Source organism: Bubalus kerabau, chromosome 8, assembly GCF_029407905.1.
Source record: "Bubalus kerabau isolate K-KA32 ecotype Philippines breed swamp buffalo chromosome 8, PCC_UOA_SB_1v2, whole genome shotgun sequence".
Classification (NCBI taxonomy): Eukaryota; Metazoa; Chordata; class Mammalia; order Artiodactyla; family Bovidae; genus Bubalus; species Bubalus kerabau.
The window spans coordinates 26,272,464-26,298,063 of record NC_073631.1 but is presented as its reverse complement, the minus strand read 5'-3'; the positions used below and the strand labels follow the sequence as shown (position 1 = coordinate 26,298,063).

The window sequence follows — 25,600 nt, the reverse complement described above, 5'->3', positions numbered from 1 at the left end:
TAGCTGTATTTAATTTGTTACAGACAAGTATCAGTGAGGAGAGGAGTAAAGTTCTTTATCGGGGTATCAGGAATAATTCTTTCATAAGAATTGTATCAGCGTTGCCTCTGAGGACATATTAAGGGCAGCGAGGGCATTGACAAATCTTTAGGGCTTTCAAATCCATTTCGAAAATTGTAGAATCTCTGAAATATTTATGTAATTCACAATTTACTTGTATAAAATCATCGTTTACTTTGAAATCTCTTTCCATGCATCTCTTATAATAGTGTTAAACTAGGCCAAGACATATGGAGCATTTCAAATAAATCTAATTTTTTCTATTTCCCTTTTGATTAAATAAGGAAAAACAAGCCTTTATTATTCTCCAAATGTCTCTAAGAACTCTAAACTTAGTTTTAGATAGAAAAGACATGCATTTTTTGGACTAAATTTAGGGTTTGATCTAAAGAAAAACAAAAAAGATTAGCACAGAAAATTTGGTCATCTGATTAAAATAGGCTCCTAGGTGTCTAAGAACAATTAATCAGTATGACAATATAATACTTTAAGTAAACATGAGAAAAGAAATCTCAGCTCCTTCTGATATGAGCAATGTATTTTTCATTGTTTAAATATCAAGGACATAATGAGGACAAAACAAAATCATACATTTATTTGGATACTCTGATGAGGCATGAAAATGTAGCTGTTGGGGCATACCATTTCAATACTCCATGCATGCTGCAGTCCATGGGGTCGCAAAGAGTTAGACACAACTGAGCAACTGAACTGGCTGGTGTTAAGAAATGACAACATACTTCAATTATGATATTAATTGATACCTAAATTCTGTCTTGCACTAATATGTGGCAGTAAAAAATGCATCAGTTCATTTTTTAAAAACTTCCTTGAGGACAAGACTACGCTCTTTCTTTCTCTTAAAACCAAGAACTTATTGCGTACATGCAGTCATTTTTTCCATGCCATTATAATTCTTAGTCTAATCTCAAGCATCAAAATTGATTATAACTTTCAGTCAGGTAAGTTCTATTGCAAATGAAGGTAGTGAATGATAACTGTCAATGTCAACCATGTTGCTAGACAACAAAGGATCTGGAGCAAAATAATGGGCTACCTACTGATACCCACACTACTTTTACCCATTCTTAATTGACTAAATTCTTAATTAACTCGACCCCCAAGTATAGCCACTCTGTAGCATGCTAAAGTAACAAAAAAGGTGTGTGTGTATATATATATGTGTGTGTATCTTACTCCTTGAGAGGAAAGTTATGACCAACCTAGACAGCATATTAAAAAGCAAAGATATTACTTTGTCAACAAAGGTCTGTCTAGTCAAGGCTACGGTTTTTCCAGTAGTCATGTATTGATGTCAGTGTTGGACTATAAAGAAAGCTGAGCATGGAAGAATTGACGCTTTTGAACTGTGGTGTTGGCGAAGACTCTTGAGAGTCCCTTGGACTGCAAGGAGATCCAACCAGTCCATCCTAAAGGAGATCAATCCTGGGTGTTCATTGGAAGGACTGATGCTGAAGCTGAAACTCCAATATTTTGGCCACCTGATGCGAAGAGCTGATTCATTTGAAAAGACCCTGATGCTGGGAAAGAGTGAGGGCAGGAGAAGGGGATGACAGAGGATGAGATGGTTGGATGGCATCACCGACTCAATGGACATGGGTTTGGGTGGACTCTGGGAGTTGGTGATGGACAGGGAGGCCTGATGTGCTGTGGTTCATGGGGTCGCAAAGAGTCGGACATGACTGAGCGACTGAACTGATACTGATATATATATATATATATATATATATATATATATATATATATAATTCAGACTTTGTAATATTTTACAAAGTATCTAAATATTATTTGGAGGCTTCCCTGCAGGCTCATCAGTATCTGCCTGCTAATGCAGGAGACATGGGTTCAATCTCTGGGTTGGGAAGATCTACTGAAGGAGGACAACCCACTCCAATATTCTTGTCTGGAGAATCCCATGGACAGAGGAGCCTGGCAGGCTACAGTCCATGGGGTCTCAAAGAGTTGGACACAACTTAGTGACATCATGTCTGACTCTGCGACTCCATGGATTGTAGCCTTCCAGACTCCTGTGTCCATGGAATTCTCCAGGCAAGAATGCTGGAATGGGTAGCCATTCCCTTCTCCAGAGGATCTTCCCAACTCAGGGACTGAACCCATGTCTCCTGCATTGCAGGCAGATTTCATTTGAACCACCAGGGAATCCCTAAACAACAACAAAATATTGTTTATTAATGATTTTATTTCACTTCATGGCAAATAGAAGGGGAAAAGGTGGAAGTAGTGACAGATTTCGTCTTCTTGGGCTCTAAAATATCTGTGGATGGTGACTGCAGCCATGAAATTAGAAGATGATTGCTTCTTGGCAGGAAAGCTATGACGAACTTAGACAGTCTGTATCCATTTAGTTCAGTTGCTTGGTCATGTCTGACTCTTTGCAGCCCCATGGACTGCAGCATACCAAGCTTCCCTGTCTATCACCAACTCCTGGAGCTTGCTCAAGCTCATGTCCACTGAGTCGGTGATGCCATCCAACCATCTCATCCTCTGTTGTCCCCTTCTCCTCCTGCCTTCAATCTTTCACAGGATCAAGGTCTTTTCCAAGGATTCAGTTCTTTGCATCATTGGCCAAAATATTGGAGTTTCAGCTTCAGCATCAGTCCTTCCAGTGAATATTCAGTATGATCAAGGCTATAGTCTTTCTAGTAGTTACATATGGCTTTAAAAGCTGGACCATAAAGAAGGAAGAGCACTGAATAACTGATGCTTTCATACTGTGGTGCTGGTGAAGACTCTTGAGAGTACCATGGACAGCAGAGATCCAGCCCGTAAATCTTAAAGGAAACCAACCCTGGATACTCATTGGAAGGACGGATGCAGTAGCTGAAACGCTAATATTTTGGTCACCTGATGCAAACAGAAAACTCACTGGAAAAGATCTTGATGCTGGGAAAGAGTGAAGGCAGAAGGAGAAGAGGTAATCAGAGGATGAGATGGTTGGATGGCATCACCAATGCAGTGGACGTGAACTTCGGCAAACTCTGAGAGAAGGTGAGGGTCAAGGAAGCCTGGCGTGCTGAAGTCCATGGGGGTTGCAAAGTGTTGGACACTCTAGGCGACTAAACAACAACAACAACAACAATAATATTTGAAATAAATCCATACCTTTGGGCTAGGCTTGTCCTTAAATAAGTAAGGATATTGAACATTTTGTTAAGCTTACAGACAAAAATGAAACTGAATACTTATTAATTCTTAACTAATATTTATATTAGCATAAAGTTTTAGAAGTTTTTTCCCCACCCCCGGGTTTCCAGAAACTTCGTTTAGTTCCTCAGTCATGTCCAACTCTTAGTGACCCCCTGGACTCTAGCCTGCCAGGCTCCTCTGTCCATGGGATTTCCCAGGCAAGAATACTGGAGTAGGTTGCCATGGGTTTCCTGATATTTGGTTTATGTGACCTTTATTAGTCTCTATAAGCTAATTAAACAGTGCCCCTTAAGAGATTTTGTAGTTCAATATATTGGTGTAACATGAAAGAAGGAACAATTTCAAAACTCATATCAAGAGGTACAGATGTTTCCTAATTATAAATACACAGATATGTAGAGTTTGCAGGTTTGTTTTTACAAATCAGTCACAAAAATAAGCACAAAACAATAACAAAAAAAATCAGTGCTGCAAGTCTCAAAGGGCTATTCTTCTTTCTTCTGCTGCTGCTAAGTCACTTCAGTTGTGTCCGACTCTGTGTGACCCCATAGACGGCAGCCCACCAGGCTCCCCCATCCCTGGGATTCTCCAGGCAAGAACACTGGAGTGGGTTGCCATTTCCTTCTCCAATGCAGGAAAGTGAAAAGTGAAAGTGAAGTCGCTCAGTCGTGTCCGACTCTTCACGACCCCATGGACTTCAGCCTACCAGGCTCCTCCATCCATGGGATTTTCCAGGCAGGAGTACTGGAGTGGGGTGCCATTGCCTTCTCTGATTCTTCTTTCTAGTGGGCAAGAAATATCTTCTTCATTAAGTTCACTGAACTGAACTGAATTGAAGTTCACAAAGAATGTAAATGAACAAAATAAAAAACTAAATAGATTTATATCATTTCTCACCTGACTGAAAAAGATCTCCATCACCTCAGAAAAGATTATCAAAAGTTCAGATTATAGAACTAGAATCCTAATCGTTGCTGCTGCCCAGTAAGAAATAAGTTATTGGTCATACATAAAGTAGAATCAGAACCATAGTTGAACAATAACCTGAAACAAAATGAGAACAAGGGCGTGGGAGGTGGATTAAAGTACTGTCAGCATGTTGGCACTTGGAAATAACTCTAAAGATCCATTCTACACCTCAATAAAATGTCGAAGATGTAATACCCATTAATGAGGAAATCACTCAAATAAAAACAGTAAAGCTTATTTCAAGAACATTCAAGAAGTTGAGAATTTATTGAAGTATTTGAAGTTAAAGGAGGAGTAGGAGGAAGAGACTGGAAAAGGCAATGGCACCCCACTCCAGTACTCCTGCCTGGAAAATCCCATGGACGGAGGAGCCTGGTGGGCTGTAGTCCATGGGGTCGTGAAGAGTCGGACACGACTGAGCGACTTCACTTTCACTTTTCACTTTCATGCATTGGAGAAGGAAATGGCAACCAACTCCAGTGTTCTTGCCTGGAGAATCCCAGGGACCGGGGAGCCTGAAGGGCTGCCATAATGGGGTCACACAGAGTCGGACATGACTGAAGTGACTTAGCAACTTAGCAGCAGGAGGAAGAGAAGAGAAGAGTATTGTAAGGATAAGATTGTTAATTACATACAGTCCTATTTATTGTCTTACAAGGCAATAAATCCATACCTTTGGGCTAGCTTTGTCCACCAGACAGAAAGTTACAAGTTAATAGCAACATCACATTTTGTGAACTAAAATTAAATAATAAATAGAAAGTTAAAAAAAAACAAACAAACAGATACACTCACTTGGGTCCAAAAAATGAAAGATTGTTATTAGAAAAGGTACATGATGACATTAAAAGGGCATGCTATAATCCATTTTGTTGTGGTTTTCTTTTCCTATTTTCAAATTTATATATTATTTCTTGGTACTTTATAATTTCAAGTGCCAGAGATTACTATTTGGTCCATAGATTTTTTTTCTCATATATATATATAATTATACTTGGGAACTTTGTATGGGATCTTATATAGTTTAAAAGCTTCAAACTTTTCATGGTAGGATATAACTGCCTATTTCATTCTTAATTCATTAATATGGCCACCTTGGGACTTTTCTAGCGGTTCAGTTGCTAAGACCCTGCGCTCCTAGTGCAGGGAGCCTGGATTCAATCCCTGGTTGGGGAACTAGATCCCATGTGCAGCAAGTAAAAGACCCTGCATGCTGCAAGGAAGATGGAAGAGCTTGTGTGTTGCAACTAAGACCAGGCACAGCCAAATAAGTTAACTAATTAAAAAATATGGCCAAATGAATGTACATATTTCCCATTTTATCCTAATATGCCTCTCTTCATTATATTATTACATCATATAAACTGTAAAAATTTAGATCCTCAATACTTTTAATCTTAGAGAAATAATTTTAGGACATAAGTATTTCTAAATTTTAAATTAATAGTATAGTGATATGTTTCTCCACTTTGTGTTATTTTTTAGTTGAGGTGTATGTCTCAGTGGTCAGTGAGTAAATGATTTGTGAATATATGAGTCTTTGAACCATGTTCATTGTGTTTACCATTTTGTATGAAAATGACAAACACTTCTGTGCAGCTGGTTTCTCAGTAATCATGTATATTCACTAGCTTTTTCATTAGTTTGGTTTCTCAACAAAGAGAAGACATGTCTAGAGAGACTGTGTTATTCTCACAGAACAAAGGTTCTGTGCATTTTATTTAGTTTTTCCCTAGGGAAAATCCTGAAGGGCTAGCAGTAATGTTATGATTTAGCTAGAAATTCTTGAGATGAATAAGCAAGTTGTGAGTGGCAGAAAAGGGTCTGCAATAGAGGAGTAGGAGGAGAATAGAAAGGGAAAAGGAAAAAAAATTACTTTATAGTGTAAAACCTCAGCAGCAAGTAGAACTAAATATATACCTTCATCTCTAAGAAATTCATTATAGGTTTATTGCAGTTTTCTTCTTTTGTAATCTGTAGGAAAACAATATATTGAAAATAATACATTTTTTCTGCCCTTTTAATTTATAAAAGAAAAATATTTCTTAAATAGTTTTAAATTTCCACAATTTATTTATATTTATAGAGTTTATCTCCTAATATTCTTAAAATTTGTAGGCTGCCAAGTGATTGAAATTTTGTAAACTCTCCTAAAATATGCACACATTTTTTCATGTTATAGAATTTATTAGGTTGATTCTTTCAATTCAAATGAATAATTTTTCTCAGACATCTTTATACTCACTAAATTGCTGAGTTAGTCTGATTCTGGTTCTTAGTACTGCCAATCCCAATCTAAAAGGTATATCCTGATGCTAAATTGGTCTTTCTAAGCCAGACATTTTCCATTATGAGGAAATCTGTTATGCATCTCATTGGTTCCCTACAGTTTCATTTCCATTTGTTCTTTCAAATCTACCAAATATATCTGTATATATCCTAATGTCAGTTATGGACTTGATTAGAAGTCATTTCCTTCAAGAGGATCTCCAAAGTTTTCCATATAAGCTAATATGCACTATTCAGTGTTTTTAAGTTTACCTATCAGATGTATTCCCTCTCTGCTATCACCCAAAATGGGTACATTGCTACATCTAAATATAATGCCTAACTCGAGCTTTTTTGATATTTAGTATTATTAACTTTACATGATATATTTTAGGATATTATGGCTTAATATTTTATTAGTAAAAATCAAACATATGAAAGTTTCTATATTTTCCCTTGAAATTAAAAACCAACTGTCTCACAATGCATTGCATGGAGTAAAACAAATTTATAACTTTACACATTTCACAAAAAAGGACCTTCATCATTTGTATCTGGGAGCCTAGAACTTGCTAGTAAATATTTGATGAGTATCAGTATACTCATTTACCCCTAAACAAATTAACTGAACAGTTTCTCACTGACAAATATGTTAAAATAAAATAAACTATTTTTTATTTGAGCAGTGTATTTTGTTGAACTGAAGCTTCATGTTTTCTTTCAATATTTTATTAATATTGCTTTCCATGTTGTCTTTTATGATCTAAATATATTTATTACTATTGTATTTTTATGTGTTTTAGGTTCACAAATACCTTATTTTTAAAAGACAAAGCACAACTCAAAGTATAGATATTTTGGGTTTTGGATGCTATTATGGTGTGTACAGATGAATACAAATATACTTTAATATGTTTATGGTGCCTATAGTTATTTCCTTTAGGAGTCTAAATGTGCTCTGTATATTTTTATTTCCTTCTTCATGCATTATTTGTTCCAATTTTCTGTTTAAGAGTGATTGTATAAAATCAAACTAAAAGAGTGTTCAACTCTATTTGTGTATAAACATATAATTAATATTTTACATAATATAAACAAAATATTTTAGTGAGCCTGCTATGTGCAAGTCCCTGTAAGAGGCTTTAAGGAGAGAAAATAAAATCATCTTTAATATATATATATATATCATGTATGAATAAAATTTTTAATTTCTACATCTTACATATTGGAAATGGAGATAAATTTCTATGCCTGCTTCTTGGCTCCACAGTTGCCAAATCAGCCACAACCAGCTTTAAGAATGCTTCATACAATTCTTTAATGCTTTACTTTTTAGCACTCTATGGATATCAAGGAGCTTTCAAATTCAATGACTCATTTAACTCATACACCCTTATGAAAGAAAGCAGGCAGAAACAGAAACAGATTCAGGGTTGTAAAGTGACTTGTTTGGGGCCAAAACAGTAACAGGTGTCTGTGAATTTTCTTTGACTTTGACTCCAAGCTCAGATCTTTTTTCATGATAAATTATTTTTTCAGAAATATATAGATTATACTGGAAATGAAACTGTTGGTGGTTGCCTGGGGCCACTTTTCTTCACTCTCTCTGGCATCTTTGTTCCCCAGTAGAGAGGACATTGACATACTTGATGGGCTGTGTATAGACACATAGGAGTTCAAATTTCAGATTTCATGTTTTCTCACACTGATATGGAGAATCTGGACAAGAGTTGATTTCTCTGGTCCTGTTTCCCATGCATTGAAATGAAGAACTGTGCAATTAAATTTTTGTCCAAATCCACTCCAGCCAGATTACTCTGTTCTAGGAACTGGTTGTTTCTATTCTCTATCACAGAATTGAACTTAGCAACAAAATGATGGATCTTATTTGCTAACAAAGAGCTTTCCAGTCATGCCTAACTCTTTATTTCTGTATGTTCCATTATGCAAATAAATATCTAAAGTGTATGTGATAAAATGATAAACCTTCAGTTTAGAGAGGAGGCCTCAAAGGGAGAAAAACCATTTATATAATCACAGCACTTATATATACTGGAGGACATCTTTAAACACATGTAATTATTATAAAAATCAATGCTGACCTTCTCTACAAACACTACTTCTCAACATTAAATAGGATAAATCATTTATTTAGGAAAAGCTAATATGGAAGAGTTACTGACTTTTGTAAATTTGAGATTAAAAATTCCCCAGATCTTGCAAAGTATTTTCAGCATCTTGAATTGCTAGTCTTTTGAACAAGAATGTTTCTTTTCAAAATGTCCTCAGCCTGATATATTATTACTATGACATATCAAATTGAGTTATATCATGTAGTAAAACATACTGAGAAAGATACATTATTTTGAAGTACAGCAGACTCCCCTTATCTGAGGTTTCATCCATGATTTCAGTTAACCCACGGTCAGCTGAGTCCCAAAAATATGAAATGAAAAATTCCAGAAATAACAATTCATATATTTTAAATTGCACATCATTCTCAGTAGCATGGAGCTTCCCAGGTGGTGCTAGTGGAAAAGAATCTGCCTGCCAATGCAGGAGACTTGGGGAGATCCTTTGGGAGAGAAAATGGCACTTCACTCCAATATTCTAGCCTGGAAAATTCAATGGGTAGGGGAATCTGGCAGGCTACAGTCCATGGGGCTGCAAAAAGTCAGACATGACTGACTGACTGAGCAGTGAATATCATGATGAAATCTCATGCTGGCCCACCAGATGTGAATCATCCTTTTGTCTAACATATCCTGCTCACTAGTCACTTAGTAGTATCTTCATTATCAGATCTACTGCTTGGTATCACAGTGCTTGTGTTCAAGTCACCCTTATTTTACTTAATGGTCACGGTGCACAAAAGTAGTGATGCTGGCAATTTATGCCAAAGAGAAGCCATCAAGTGTTTCCTTTAAGTGAAAATTCTTGACTTAATGAGATTAAAAAAAAAAAAGTCACATGCTGAGATTGCTAAGATGTTCAATAAGAACAGATCTTCCATTTGTGAAATTGTGATGAAGGAAAAAGAAATCCATGCACCTCAAACTGCAAAGTAATAGCCACAGTACATAAATGCTCAGTTAAGATGGAAAAGGCATTATACTTACGCAATCAGATATTTTGAGAGGGGGAGACCACATTCACATAACTTTTATTACAGTGTATTATTATAATTGTGCTATTTTATTGGTAATTTTTGTTGTCAACCTCTTACTATGCCTAATTTATACACTAAACTTTACCATGGGTATGTACATATAGGAGAAAACATAATATATATAAGATTTTATGCTATTCTCACTTTCAGCATCCACTCTGGGTCCTGGAATGTATTTCTATCAGGTAGAGAGGTTCTACTAGAGTAGTCTTCCAAAACTTAGAAGAAAGCATGTCTTAAAAAAGATACAGATGTGCATATCTAAAATTTCCTCACTTGCATTTTTTTGGTAGAAAATAATCAATGTGCCCTAAGTGTATAAGTAAATCAAATGTAAATTTAGGCATTGTATTAGCATGTCTTTATCAGGCTTTTTAAAACATTCCTGACTGAGAATTGCCTGCACGAAACTTTGAAAAATACAAGATTTTGGTAGGGAACATTTGGAAAATGGAGTGTTTAGAAGAAAGTGTCATCACTTCTTAACAACAGATATACCTTGTCAACAAGGATTAGTTTTCATTCCTTGCTTGACAGCAAGTTAATCCTGTCTGCCTTTTCAGTGCAGAGCAGTTCCATCTGAAGCCAATGAGGAAATATATAAGCTTGCAATCACAGGAGATTTAGACATGATGACAATTTATTTGCCTTAATTTCTCATCTGTCTAACTAAGAAGCTTTGTCTCTGATTAGATTTTTTGTTTTAAGTGAGGCCAGTATGTAGCAAAAATTATATACCCCCTGTATCAGTTAAAAATTCCTATTGTTTGAATGTACATTTGCAGTGTACATTGCCAGACTTCAGGTTTCTTAGAGACTGTTACCAACACTAACATTTAAGGACACGAGTGTAGAAATTTTGAAAATTATTTCAAGAAATATAAAGAAATATTGAAGTAGTTTTGAACTCTTGAGAATATGTTACAGAATAAAGCAAATACTTACGTAGGTTTGTTATGTTGTTTAAAAATTCCAAAAATTATACTATCTGAGGGGAAAGTAGAAAGGGTCTTACCACTTAAGTATTTCCTCAAGTCCTTACTAGTCTTGGTAACTCTCAGTTCAGTTCAGTTCAGTCACTCAGTCGTGTCCAACCCTTTGCAACCCCATGGGCTGCAGCACACCAGGCTTCCCTGTCCATCACCAACTACCGGAGCTTGCTCAAACTACGTCCATTGAGTTTATGATGCCATCCAACGATCTCATCCTCTGTCATCCCCTTCTCCTCCTGCCTTCAATCTTTTCCAGCATCAGGGTCTTTTCAAATGAGTCAGATCTTCACATCAGGTGGCCAAAGTATTGGAGTTTCAGCTTCAGCATCAGTCCTTCCAATGAATATTCAGGACTGATTTCCTTTAGGATGGACTGGTTGGATCTCTTTGCAGTCCAAGGGACTCTCAAGAGTCTTCTCCAACACCACAGTTCAAAAGCATCAATTCTTCGGTGCTCAACTTTCTTTATAGTTTTACCTCTCACATCTATACATGACTACTGGAAAAACCATAGCCTTGACTAGATGGACCTTTGTTGGTAAAGTAATGTCTCTGCTTTTTAATATGCTATCTTTAATATGCTATCTTTATTAAATATAGCATATTTAATATGCTATAAAAAGAAGCAAGTGTCTTTTAATTTCATGGCTGCAGTCAACATCTGCAGTGATTTTGGAGCCCAAAAAATTAAGTCTGTCACTGTTTCCACTGTTTCCCCATCTATTTCCCATGAAGTGATGGGACTGGATGCCATGATCTTCGTTTTCTGAATGTTGAGTTTCACCTTCATCAAGAGTCTCTTTAGTTCTTCTTCACTTTATGCCATTAAGGGTGATGTCATCTTCATATCTGAGGTTATTGATATTTCTTCCAGCAATCTTGATTCCAGCTTGTGCTTCCTCCAGCCCAGCGTTTCTTATGATGTACTCTGCATATAAGTCAAATAAGCAGGGTGACAATATACAGCCTTGACTTACTCCTTCCTGATTTGAACCAATCTGTTGTTCCATGTGAAGGAAAGTTACATGGCAAAACAGCCTGGAGTTAAACCCCACTCTCTGCGGGTCCTCCCCACCATTCTATGCAAAACATAGAACTCTCCCACCCGAACAAAAGAATGGACATTAAGGTTGATTTGCCCAGCTCCCAGCTGGTCCAGCCTCTGGCTTTTCTCCAGAATTCCTTGCCTCAGCCATTTAAGAGATAACTACTCTGAACAACCTTGGAGAAGAACAGGCCCCCTTAAGACAGTAGATTTCCACATATATGCCTATATATATGTACTCTTTTCTTGGGTTAGTTGAGCAGCTCACTAATCTGATTGCTGCCCCTTTTCGCCTCATTAAAGGTGATCTGTTCCTGTAAAGTGCCAGTCTCGTTCTTTATCTGAACCTCACTTTCTCTAACTCCGTACCTTACAACATGTCCAGTTCTAACTGTGGCTTCTTGAATTACATACAGATTTCTCAAGATGCAGGTCAGGTGGTCTGGTATTTCTATCTCCTTCAGAGTTTTCTACAGTTTATTGTGATCCACACTGTCAAAGGCTTTGGCATAGTCAATAAAGCAGAAGTAGATATTTTTCTGGAACTCTCTTGCTTTTTCGATGATCCAGCTAATGTTGGCAATTTGATCTCTGGTGCCTGTGCCTTTTCTAAATCCAGCTTGAACATCTGGAAGTTCATTGTTCGTGTACTGTTGAAGCCTGGCTTGGAGAATTTTGAGCATTACTTTGCTAGTGTGTGAGATGCGTGCAATTGTGAGGTACATTGAGCATACTTTGGCATTGCCTTTCTTTGAAACTGACCTTTTCCAGTCCTGTGGCCACTGCTGAGTTTTCCAAATTTGCTGGCATATTGAGTACAGCAATTTCACAGCATCATCTTTTAGGATTTGAAATAGCTCAACTGGAATTCTATCACCTTCACTAGCTTTGTTCTTAGTGATGCTTCCTCAGGCCCACCTGACTTCACATTCCAGGATGTCTGGCTATAGGTGAGTGATCACACCATCATGATTATCTGGGTCATGAAGATCTTTTTTGTACAGTTCTTCTGTGTATTCTTGCCACCTCTTCTTAATATCTTCTGCTTCTGTTAGGTCCATACTATTTCTGTCCTTTACTGAGCCCATCTTTGCATGAATGATTCCCTTGGTATCTCTAATTTTCTTGAAGAGATCTCTAGTCTTTCCCATTGTATTGTTTTCCTCTATTTCTTTGCATTGATCACTGAGAAATACTTTCTTATCTCTCCTTGCTATTCTTTGGAACTCTGCATTCAAATGGGTATATCTTTTCTTTTCTCCTTTGCCTTTTGCTTCTCTTCTTTTCATAGCTATTTGTAAGGCTTCCTCAGACAACTATTTTACCTTTTTGCACTTCTTCTTCTTGGTGATGGTTTTGATCACGGCCTCCTGTACAGTGTTATGAAGTTCCATCCATTGATCTTCAGGCACTCTATCTATCAGTTCTAATCCCTTGAATCTATTTGTCACTTCCACTGTATAATGTAAGAGATTTGATTTAGGTCATACCTGAATGGCCTAGTGGTTTTCCCTACTTTCTTCAATTTAAGTCTGAATTTTTCAATAAGGGCTTCATGATCTGAGCCTCAGTCAGCTCCTGGTCTTGTTTTTGCTGACGGTATACAGCTTCTCCATCTTTGGCTGCAAAGAATATAATCAATCTGATTTCGGTGTTGACCATCTGGTGATGTCCATGTGTAGAGTCTTCTCTTGTGTTGTTGGTAGAGGGTGTTTGCTATGACTGGTGCTTTCTCTTGGCAAAACTCTATTAGCCTTTGCCCTGGTTCATTTTGTACTCCAAGGCCAAATTTGCCTGTTACTCCAGGTATATCTTGACTTCCTACTTTTGCACTCCAGTCTCCTATAATGAAAAGGACATCTCTTTTGGTTGTTAGTTCTAGAAGGTCTTGTAGGTCTTCATGGAACCATTCAAAGCTTCTTCAGCCTTACTGGTTGGGGCATAGACTTGGATTACTGTGATATTGAATGGTTTGCCTTGGAAACCTGGTACCTCTCTGATGCCTTTAAAAATAAGATTTATTTCTCTTTTATCTGCTTTGTTAATTGTTCTTGACAAGAAAATTGGTTTGATATTAGTAAACTCCCCCACTTAGAATGCACATTTCTCTTTCTAAAATTGAAAGATAAACTGTTAATTATAGAATGACTTGAAAATTTTAGCTATATCAATAAATATGCACAATCAAGATTTCTCATATAATAACAGGCAAAAGTGAAGAATTCATTGCAGATGGCTAAACTGTATTTCAAGCTGCACATGTGGAAAAAAAATTCTCCCTACTTAAAGCCACACCATATTTTCCACTCAAGCCATTTGTAGGCTGTAAGGGGAACACTTTATAATGATAAAGTGAAATTCATGACAATTTTAGATGTGTATGCACATAGAAAACTAGCCTCAGAGTACATGAATATTTTCAAATGTTGAATAAAACTTGAGTGCTTAGAATTAAATCACACTTGGTCATGCTGTGTAATTCTTTGTATATATTGTTGGTTTTGATTTGCTAATGTTTTGTTAAGAATTTTGGTATCTATGATTATAAGAAATATTGATTTGCAGTTTCCTTTCTTAAAATGTCTTTGCCTGGTTTGGCTTCATAGAATGAATTAGGAAATATGTTCCTTTTGCTATTTTCTGAAACAGATGGTAGAAAAATGATATCATTTCTTCTTAAATGTTCTGTAGATTTACCAGTGAACCCATCTATGCATGGTACTTTAATTTGGAGAGGTATTAATTCATCTTCAATTTCTATAATGCATTTAGGCCTATTGAGATTGTCTGTTTCTCCTTGTGTGACTTTTGATGGATTGCATCTTTCAAGAAATAGGTCTGTTTTCTTCTAAGTTATCAAATTTGTGAACATAATGTTTTTTTTAATAATAATCCCTTATTATCCACTTAAAAAATATGATATTGGTAATGATGACTAATCTTCTCATTTTTTATCTGTAATTTGTATTTTCTTAACATTTGTTTTTAATTATTAACATTTGAGATGCTTTTATTATCTATCTGGTCTTGCATATTGTCCACTTTTTAAATTATATCCCTTAGCATATCAGTCATAGGTGCTTTTTTATTTCCAGTCTTATAGTTCCAACATCTCTGCCATAACTGAATCTGGTTTTGATACCTGTTCTGTCTCTTTAGACTGTGTTTTTTGACCTTCAGCACATCTTGTTAATTTTTGTAAAAGTCAGACGTACTGTATGAAGTTAAAGGAACTGGGGTAGAGAGGCTGTTAGTATGTAGCTTTATGTTTAGCTGGCTAGGAGTCAGACTTTACTCCACAGCTGTAGCTGTGGTATCAGAGGCTAAATTTTCTGAAATATCCTTGTTTTTATCTCCAATGTTGTCTTTGGGTCTAGAGAGTCCTTCAATAGGATCTAAGCCTTGTATGTCTTTTAGTTGTAATCCCTTACTGTTGTACAACAGCCCTGAGGTGTGGAAAAGGAGAAGCATTCTATATGATTAGGTCTGTCTTCTAGTAAGCCTGAGTTGGGTATTTCTCTTTTCCCACATCAAAGACTGGAGAAGGCTATATTTTCATATTTCCCTTTCTCCTGGTGAGTTTGGGCTTTGGTAAAACCCCAGGCAGTTAGGCTCTGAGGAAATAGATTCTCTTGAGACAGTTGTCTTGTTCAAAAGCACAGGGAGTGCTCGGTGTATTTCAAACATACTTTTTCAGTTTAATCACCTTTTTTTTTTTTTTTTTTTTTTGATGTGTGGACTGGCGTGATGATTTATAAGGGCCTTACATATAGAATGGAAAATTTAAAGTCCTCCCCAGAACTTTAGGGTAACTTCCCTGTGATGGTGTGCTCAGATGATACCTCATTACAGCTGTCAGGCCCAGTGCTTCAACTATAAAGCCATCTGTGGTTTTGAAAGTCACAGATTAATTTTCTTTACTCTCTTTAATGTACTGTCCCCTTTACTTTGAAAATTCTATTCTACTTTGAAAAATCTATTCTCTGGTCTCAACACTAAAGTTAACTAATTTCCACTTTTCTTTCAAAATTCACTTTATTGTAATTCTTGTTGGTACTGAGCTTTCAGTGCATCCCACTAGGCTTGTACTCAGTTCAGTTCAGTTCAGTCGCTCAGTCGTGTCCGACTCTTTGCGACCCCATGAATCGCAGCACGCCAGGCCTCCCTGTCCATCACCAACTCCTGGAGTTCACTCAGACTCATGTCCATTGAGTCAGTGATGCCATCCAGCCATCTCATCGTCTGTCATCCCCTTCTTCTCCTGCCCCCAATCCCTCCCAGCATCAGAGTCTTTTCCAATGAGTCAACTCTTCGCATGAGGTGGCCAAAGTACTGGAGTTTAGCTTCTCTAATTTTACTTTTCATAGTATATTGCAGCCGTCTTTTAACTTGCTTGTCTCCTTGACCAGACTATTTTGTAACACTAGAACTTGCCGCATAGGAGTTGTTCCATTGGTAATGGTAGTTGAGTCACTAAGTCTTGTCTAACTCTTGTGACCCCATGGACTGCAGCCTGCCAGGCTCCTCTGTCCATGGGATTTCCCAGGCAAAAATACTGGAGTGGATTGCCATTTCCTTCTCCAGGGGAATCTTCCTGACCCAGAGATCAAACCCAGGTTTCCTGCATTACAGGTGGGTTTTTTACCAACTGAGCGACCAGAGAAGGCCAGTTGTTCTGTTACTGATCATCAAATAAATGGGAGAATGGTACCTGTGATAGACACCACTGTTGAAAGATGAAAAGAGTGATGATGGGATTGGATAATTTTAGAGTTGCATGGCCTATAGACATTGTTTACCAATCTCTTTAAAAGTGTAATGAAATATTGACACATGCTACAACATTTTTGCGTAATGTTGAAAATATTATACTAAGTGTAAGACGCGAGTCACAAAATATCACATTTTTTATTATTTCATTTATATGAAAAGTCTATATTAGGCAAGTCTGTGTAGTTGGAAAGTAGATTAGTGGTTGCTTAGGTTTGTAGGGGTTGAGAATAAATGGAAAGTGGCTGCAAAAATATGGGATTTCTTTTTAGAATAAACTGTATGTTCCAAAATTGATTGTAGTGATTATTGTACCATCCTTTGAATATAAGAAAACTGTTTAGAGATGCAGACATAGACAACAGACTTGTGGACAAAGCAGGGGAAATAAAATGTGGGACAAATTGAGAGAGTATCACTGAAACATAAGCACTGCCATATGTAAAATAGATAGCTAAATGGGAAGTTGCTGCATAGCACAGGGTGCTCAGCTTGGTGCTCTGTGACGACCTAGAGGGGTGGGATGGTTTGGGAATTGGGAAGGAGGTTCAAGGGTCAGGAGGACATATATATACTTTGGCTGATTCACATTGTTGTATGACAGAAACCAACACAACAATGTAAAGCAATTAAAAATAAAAAAAGAAAAATGTTGAATTGTAAACTTTATATGGGTGAATAGTAGACTTTATTTTTTTGTGTGTGAAGGCATGATGCAGACTAGAGAAACAGCAGACTAGAGAACTTCGTTGGTGACTTTAAGAACTAATTTCTATAAAATTTACACAAGGCAGAAAATAAAGGAATACTTACCAGTTTATTTTATATGGCCAGCATAATTATATCAAAATCTGACAAAGACCTAAAGGAAATCTGCAGGCTAATCTTTCTAGTGAACATAGATGTTAAAATATAAATAAATCAACAGTAACAAACAAATATAAAATATAAAAGATATAACACATCAAAACTGAGTTGAATTTATTTTAGATATACAAGGCAGTTTTAAAGTAAAAAATTAATGTACTTTATATGTTAATAGGATAAAAAGAGATTTATAAAGTTTTATTAATTGATGCAGAACAAACTCTTGATAGAATTACTTATGGCAGTACTCTACTTCCTCAACCCCAGTGCTCTTTTTTAGAGTTTCCTACATCAAAACATCCACATTTGCAGTTGATGAACTTGACTCCACTGGTGAAGCCATGTCTAACACTGGAGGCAGCAGCATTTAGAGAAAGAAAATAAAAATAGTTGTTTTGCCACCCTTTGGCAGACTACGTAAAGCAGTCCTCAGTCCCCTTCTCATGCTGATTCCAAGATTCTGTTATGAACACTCACCTTTAAAGCTGGTTTCTGTCTTTGGTGGGAGCTTACCAACTCTTCAGTTATCCTGTTTCACAATCACAATGACCCCTTTTAGATCTCAGGCAATTCTGTTAACCCGTCAGTTTTCTTTTTGCTAAGTCCTTGCAGTCTTCTGAGGTCACTGGCATAGGTATTATTTTATTAGTATTTATTTTTGGCATTTCAATATGTTTTCCAAAAGGAATAGAAAAACACCTGAGTATTCAGTCACCCATCTTGACCTAAATATATCATTATGCAGATATTTTCTTCATCTTTAACTATGATTTAACTAGTTACTAAATTAGTTTTAAAATAATAGCCAATTCCTGACTCCTAACTATTGACTGAAAGTCAATGGAAAAACAAAAGAAAGAACAAAGCAGCTTATATCCTTCAAAAACTTTACTGATGTTTTCTGATTATTGAGAATTTTTATAAGCTTCACTCTAAATTTTTTTTCTTTGTTTAATGAAATTAAGCATCTCATACTTTACCAAAAGACTGTAAAACAAATTCTCAGTAAAATACCTCTAATTCATATACCTATTGATTTAAGCTCTGAAATTTATTATGAATACAGCTAAATATAAGTGAGCTTACCCTGAACATTATGGAGCGCATTTATGCATTTTTATGATTTGGTTTCTTTCTTAGCTGGTTGCAGGGCCTCCATAAAATTGAATGCCTGAAGGATTTTAATAGCAGATCATTGACTTTCCATTCATTTATTGCTGCTACTCCTCATTTCTATTTTCTTGGCACTAAATAACCTTAACCATAACAGCATATATTGAGTAGTCTTGACATAAGTGGAAAATTGACATATTATTTGCAAAGTGGAGAATTAGCTGGTTATAATGGAAGTATTGGACTGCTTTCAGTTCAGTTCAGTCCAGTTGCTCAGTCGTGTCCAACTCTTTGCGACCCCATGAATCGCAGCACGCCAGGCCTCCCTGTCCATCACCAACTCCCAGAGTTCACTCAAACTCATGTCCATCGGACTGCTTTACTATAGGTCAAATACAAACTATTGGATGTCCTCATTCAAGCACCTTTTAATATTCTTGGTTTCCCATCTCCATATCACCACCTCAGTTCAGTTTATCTCCTTTCTAGATTTTTCCCTCTGTTGACCTATATCCATCTTGATTTTGTCCAATTATTTCCTGCTTAGGAGTCAGAGAGATTCTAATAATATGCAAAACAGAGCATGCCGTTTTCCTTGCTTAAAATTCTTCAATATTTGCTCTTTTCTCTTAGGAAAAAAGACAAAATTCCCTCACAGGAAAAATAAGAACGTGCAGAATCATATTCCTTCTAAGCTGTCTACCACCTTCACCTTCCGTGTAGTTTTGTTTTTCATAGCTCCTTCACTGAGATAAGGGCTTCCATGGTTTCTCAGACGGTAAAGAATCTGCCTGCCATGTGGGAGACCCAGGTTCAATCCCTGAGTTGGGAAGATCCCCTGGAGAAGGGAATGGCAATCCACTCCAGTATTCTTGCCTGGAGAATTCCATGGACAGAGGAGCCTGACAAGCTACAGTTCATGGGATCACAAAGGGTCAAACATGATTGAAAGACTAACACTTCCACTTTTCAATAAGAGATGATCCTAATTATTTCAGAGTCTTTGCATAAGCTGTTACCTCTGTTTGGAAAATACTTGGTCTTTTATGTTATAACCAAATGACTCATATTTATATGTTATCTTTTTGGTCAAGAAACTGCTCTTATTAGTTACAACATACCAGGTGCTATGATAATGTTACAGATACATGGGTGAGCCCATAAGACAGTCTTTGGCCCCAAGGAAATAAAAGTCAAACTAGGAAAATAGACCGAGAGCAAATTCTTGCACAAATAACCTGACAGTTATGAAAGTGCTACAAAAGAAAAGCATGGAGCAGTATGAGAACATAAAATAAGAGTGTGATAAAGATATTTCACCTAATCATGGAGGTCAGAGAAAGTTCCCATGAAGAAATGATGATTAGCTGAGCTGTGGATGAGTAACCATTAAGGGGAGGAGACACAGCATAAAGGCACTGCTATGGGAGAGATCAAGCAAAAGTGAAGAAAAGGCATTTCACTCCATGATTGCATTGGACTGACTTGTGTCCTTAGAGAATGCAAATGTTGAAGATGTACAGCCCAGTGTGGTGATATTTGGAGATGGGTCTTTTCAGAGGTAATTATGGTTAAATGAGATCATAAGGCTGAGGTTCTAATCAGATCGACTGGGGTACTTAGAAGAAGAGGAAGAGAAAGGCCAGGAGAAGACATAGCAAGAAGGTGGCTGTCTACAAGCCAGGAAGAGAGCACTCACCAGAAACTGGATCTGCCAGCACTTGACCTTGGGCTTCCAAACTTCTGCAACTGTGAGAAATAAATACCTATAAATATTACTAGTGATATGTCATTATGATAGCCCAAGCAAACTCAGGCTGCCCTGGTGGCTCAGATGGTAAAGAATCTGCCTGTGATCCAGGAGACCTGGGTTCAATCCCTGGGTTGGGAAGATCTCCTGCAAGAGGACATGGCAGCCCATTCCAGTATTGCCTGGAGGATCCAGGCTCCAGAGGAGCCTGATGGGCTATAGTCTATGGGCTCACAAAGAGTCAGACATGACTGAGCAACTAAACAACAACATCAAACCAGTTCCATTGCAACTGCCTTTCTCTTGATCTCAGTTCAGCTTTCCTTGGTGTTTTTCTTCCTTCTGTTGACAAACTTTTGTTTCATGGTTTGGGAAAATGCTGCCCCAAATTCCAAGTTTATTTTATGTAGATCAACTTCTAGAGCAGGAATAACTCCCCACTGTTCCTATAGAAGAGGCTTCCCTGTTGGCTCAGGCAGTAAAGAATCTGCCTGCAATGTGAGAGACCCAGCTTCAGTCCCTGGGTCAGGAAGATCCTCTGGAGAAGGGAGTGGTTACCCACTCCAGTATTCTTGCCTGGAGAATTCCATGGACAGAGGAGGCCAGCGGGCTACAGTCCTTGGGATCACAAAAAATCAGACACGACTGAGCAACTGACATACACACACATTCATATAAAATTCCAGAGAAGGATACTGATTGGTTCTGCTGGGTCGTGTGCCTAGACATGACTGTGAAGTATGCCGGGCTCACCAAGGTCAGAGTCATGACTAGAAGAAAGATCGGGCGAGAAGCATGCCGGGCGATCAAAAGCAACTACCATGACAGCCCCCCACTGTGCTCAGGTTTATGCCCTCCACCACTTTTTGACTCTGTATTTTAGTCATTTCTTTGAGAGTACCTCACTTTGAAAGATGGTTGCATCATCTTTAAATATTTAGAAAAACAACATACTTAAAGAAACTCTAAGAATCCATTTACAATGTGGCGAGTGTAAACATTCTTTTACTTGATTTCAAGTATGTTACAGTGGAATACCTGAAATCATTAGAATTCAGAAGTAGTTTGTCGCTGCAAGAAAAACAGAAAATTGGAAGCCAACTTTTCTAGCTTTTATAAGCACCAAACCCTTGTCTGCACTCACTCTTAGGACAAGAACTGGTTTGTACTAACTTTTCCATTTATATTGAAATTTACAATTTCACCCATGCAGTCTCTCAACACCTGGTACATTCCTCTCTGGAGAAAACAGTTTTTCAAATATGGAAATAATTCATCACCCTTAACAAATTTTAATATGGACAAAAACACAAATGACAAAAATAAATAGTTTAGAGTAAACTAGGTAATTTTAGATAAGTTAATATGTTAACTGTTATTTTAAGAGCTGACAGTATATTGGGTTGGCCAAAAGGTTATGGAAAAACCTGAATAAATTTTTTGGCCAACCCAATATGTTGCTTATTGTAATAAATTCTAGAATAGGGAGTGGTGTTTTGCTCTGTACTTCATGAAATATTAATAAATCCATAATCCCCAATTACTTATAGAAATCTAAATTTATCTAAAACTTACACTAAAAGTATACATAGAAACAACGTTATTTAATGAGAGTGAGTTGTTAACAACAGGTATTAATTGAGTGCTTACTCTATGCTTGGCATTGTTCTAGGCACTTGGGATACATCAGTGAATAAAGCAAAGTTGCTTGCACTCATAGAGCTTAAGTTCTAAAAGATTCTAATAATTATTTATACTCATAGTTAGTTGAAAACTTCAAAGATATCTCACAGTAAATGAGGGATCTGGGATCACGTGCCTATTGAAAAGTGTTAGTCACTCAGTCATGTCCGACTCTGCCACCCCATGGACTGTAGTCTGCCGGGCTCCTCTATCCATGGGATTTCCCAGGGAAGAATACTGGACTGGGTAGCCATTCCTTTATCCAGGGGATCTTCCTGAGCCAGGGATCGAACCTGGGTGTCTTGCATTGCAGGTGGATTCTTTACTGTCTAAGCTACCATGGAAACCTATTAGACAGGTCCCTGTAAATTGTCTGTTATTGAAATCAGTTCATTTTATAGGCCAGCCTTCAACCACATAGCTACAGAAACCCAATGTTTTGTATACCAAATGGTGCTTCATAAATTTCTCACAGGTGGAATTCAGTTAAACTCGCTGACACCAGTGTCTATGATAAAATCACTGGTTTACTTTAAAAATTGTAAAGGCTGCTTGCTGTATGGGGACAAAGCTCCTCTATGCATTCTTTCTCTATGGACAAAAGCTATAATCAGAAGATTTCTTGGAGAGCATGAAATTACAACATGGGAACTGAAGAGAGGTTTCAGATATTTGCAATATCAGATTTTTCAAAATCTGCTAATAGTAGCTTTCTATGAAGTGTGTAGCTCCAAATTTTTGTGCAAATTATTTTGCCTTCCCTAAAGTATATGCATAGATAAACACAAACATGCTTACTTCTTGTGGCTGATTCTATAAAGAGCTTTCCAGTTATCTAGTTAAGAACATGATTTCTCAGTCTTTCCGTTGCCCTTCCCTCAGATCCATACCCCTGGGAAAAGAAAAGAAAAAGCATTCAGAAAATGGGCTTGTCTCTCCTTTAAATAATTGCATGATCTTCATTACTTTGCAGTAGACCTGCTTTAGTAAATGCAATATAAGATTTCAATCAGAAACTCCTTCTTCTTTCTCTAAATCTCCAATTAATACCTAATTAATATCCTCTAATACCTAATTGATGTGTTTTTCTAAATATTTTTTCCCCCAATCTGTGACACTCTGTTTCTGGGTTTAGTATCTGAAAATGGATTTTGTACATTCTGCATGATAGTTATCACTTTTTCTCCACTGATCCAGTTTTAGTATCTTACCAAACTCTCACTAGTCTTCTCACTGTCAGCTCTACTTTAAAACTCTTTTTCTTACATGTTTCTGGTTCATCCTGTCTGGATGAATTTATTATGTTTATTTATATCCCCTATTATAGTGTCCTATGACTTTGTGAAGAATTGAAGTGAATTTGGTTTATATACATATAACATAATAAATGCTCCCCACAGAAGACAATGGCATTTGTGCAAAGGCTGGTATTTTGAATTAAGTGCAGCTGGAAAAAGCATTTGTGATATTGAATTACAAATGGGTTATTCATGTCCAACAAATTCAGTGATGTGTCTGTCCTTAATGGATCACTCTAAAACTGGTTTCTGATTCACAGTACAACCCAGGTTCCACAAATTAACATTGGGAGATCTGCTACAGATCATTGTTCAAAGTCTTCATATCATAACCTAGAAGATAAACCTGAATTGACCTTTGGTTATTGTATGTCATGGTCTTACCCAGGACATCCTGCTTTACTATTGAAATCATTGCTGCCAGAATACTTATTTTTTTTGTTCCATCATTCATTCAATTAGTTGCTTATTGAGCTACCTGGTGGCTCAGATGGTAAAGAATCTGCTTGCAGTGCAGGAGAATGAAGTTTGATCCCTGGGTCCGGACCCGGAATTCTTGCCTGGAGAATTCCATGGGCAGTTTGGTGGGCTATGTTCCATGGGGTAGCAAAGAGTTGGACACAACTGAGCAACTAACACCCTATGGTGGACATAGAAGTGCCTTGAGATCCTCCTTCAAGCAAGGACTCTGGGAAGCTTTACAGCTTAAATTCCATCAAGTCTACCTCAGCTTTGCAACTGAGGACATGCTTTGCACAGAAAGGCCCCAGCCGATGACTGAGTCAGGCTGTGGTATCAGGACACAGGCATGTCTGCTCAGAGTGGGACTTCTCAAATTCATTACACATTTTGCAGACTGACCTACACCATGGTTTGATGACTATCCCTTTCCAATCCTGCTTTTTCCAATTTCCTTTCCCAGATATGTCTCCCAAATGTCACTTTTGTACTCCTAACTCCATATGGGTATCTGATTCTCAGAGGACTCGATGAGGCCAGAACTGAAGTTTTAGAATGGGATCACTACCTGCCTAGCTGGAAATGATAACCACATATCAAGAAGACTGTGGGGCCTGGATATTGCTTAGCTCAAGATGGCAGTCCAGTTACTAAAATTTCAACTTGTCACTGATAGCAAATGCAGAGAAAACTATGCATACAAGGTCAACAGAATCTGTTGACTGAAATTAAATTCCATTCATATCCTAACTAAAAGATGTTGAAAGCCTAAAAGCTTTTAACAAATAATTGAAAACTAAGTGTGAAAGCCAGAGGGTTTTATCTCCTGCAGGGGGAGAGAAGAAAATAATAAACTAAAGGATTTAATAGAGTTTTAAAATTTCAATATTTTTAATATTCAGCTGAGCAGGTGGGAGAACCTGGGACCCTGACACATGGGATCTTGGTGAGCAAATCTGAACATTCCACTCCTCAGATTTCTCTGAAGCCTCAGAGTGCACAACGGTGGCCAGTTCTCTCTGTTAAGAGCTTATGGTCTCCCTGTGAGAGAAGACACTGCAAAACCTCTCCCAACCAGGGCAACAGGGGCCATCATGAGGATCTTTCTCTCCTGTCTTCAAGTCATTAGCAAGGGAGCAGTAACAGCTTATCTTAGTCAGGTCACATATCTTAAGAGAGAAAGACTTTATGTCACAAGAGCTATAGCAATTATCTGCTGGATATTGGCAGGAATTGGGGTAGTACAGGTAGGACTCGATTTTAAGGGTGCTTGATCAAGAGGGTCATATAAGACTGAATTTGTTGTTGTTTAGTCACTAAGTCATGTTTGTCTCTTTGTGACCCCGTGGACTGTAGCCTGCCAGGCTCCTCTGCCTGTGGGATTTCCCAGGCAAGAATACTGGAGTGGGTTGCTATTTCCTTCTCCAGGGGATCTTCCCAACCCATAAGCCTAGACAAAAAAGCCTTTATTGACTTGTAACTTCTTTTGATATACAGGATTTAATACCACATAAAGAACCCTAAAATTTACTGTGGGGATGGTACTGGAAACCTGTAGAAAGTAATGACTTTGCTGGACACAAATGTGAAATGCCAGAAATCCTTTGGCAGACAGTTGAGAAATAAATTAAAAGGCTCAGGGAAGTGAAAGAGTGGATATTCTGGGTAAAGCCTGATATTCTAGCAGAAGATTACATTTCTGGGAAGACCTGAGAGATACAGCTGTGAAAAGGACTATATTTTATCCACATTAACATCCTCCTTCTAAATGTCCCCTCGTTAAAGCAGGGGCACTCAAATTCTGGATGAGGGCTCCCTAAAGGTTTATGGGTAAGTGGACTCGTGTGACACATAGGGAGGATGGTGGCAGGTTTGAAGATGTGCCATGCAGATCTTCTTCAAGAAAGGACTCATTGACCAGTGCAAAGACTGTGGTCAGTCGATAGTCTCATTGCTAAGTCCTTCAGG

General features: G+C 37.5%; 1 protein-coding gene across 7 annotated transcripts in view; it reads left to right on the top strand.

Annotated features, from left to right (window-relative positions):
* The window catches only part of DGKB (diacylglycerol kinase beta), a 1,145,939-nt gene that overhangs the window by 106,773 nt on the left and 1,013,566 nt on the right, over nucleotides 1-25,600 (top strand). Inside the window, exons 4-5 of one of the 7 annotated variants that reach the window (XR_008717642.1) lie at nucleotides 2,960-3,090; nucleotides 5,329-6,047. The exons of 2 other annotated variants lie outside the window; for them this stretch is intronic. The gene's annotated coding sequence lies outside the window, so the exon portion shown is untranslated. Of the gene's footprint in view, nucleotides 1-2,830; nucleotides 2,846-2,959; nucleotides 3,091-5,328; nucleotides 6,048-7,289; nucleotides 7,305-25,600 lie in introns of those variants that run through there. 4 more of the 7 variants (XR_008717630.1, XR_008717646.1, XR_008717643.1 and 1 more) reach the window with 4 other exon arrangements.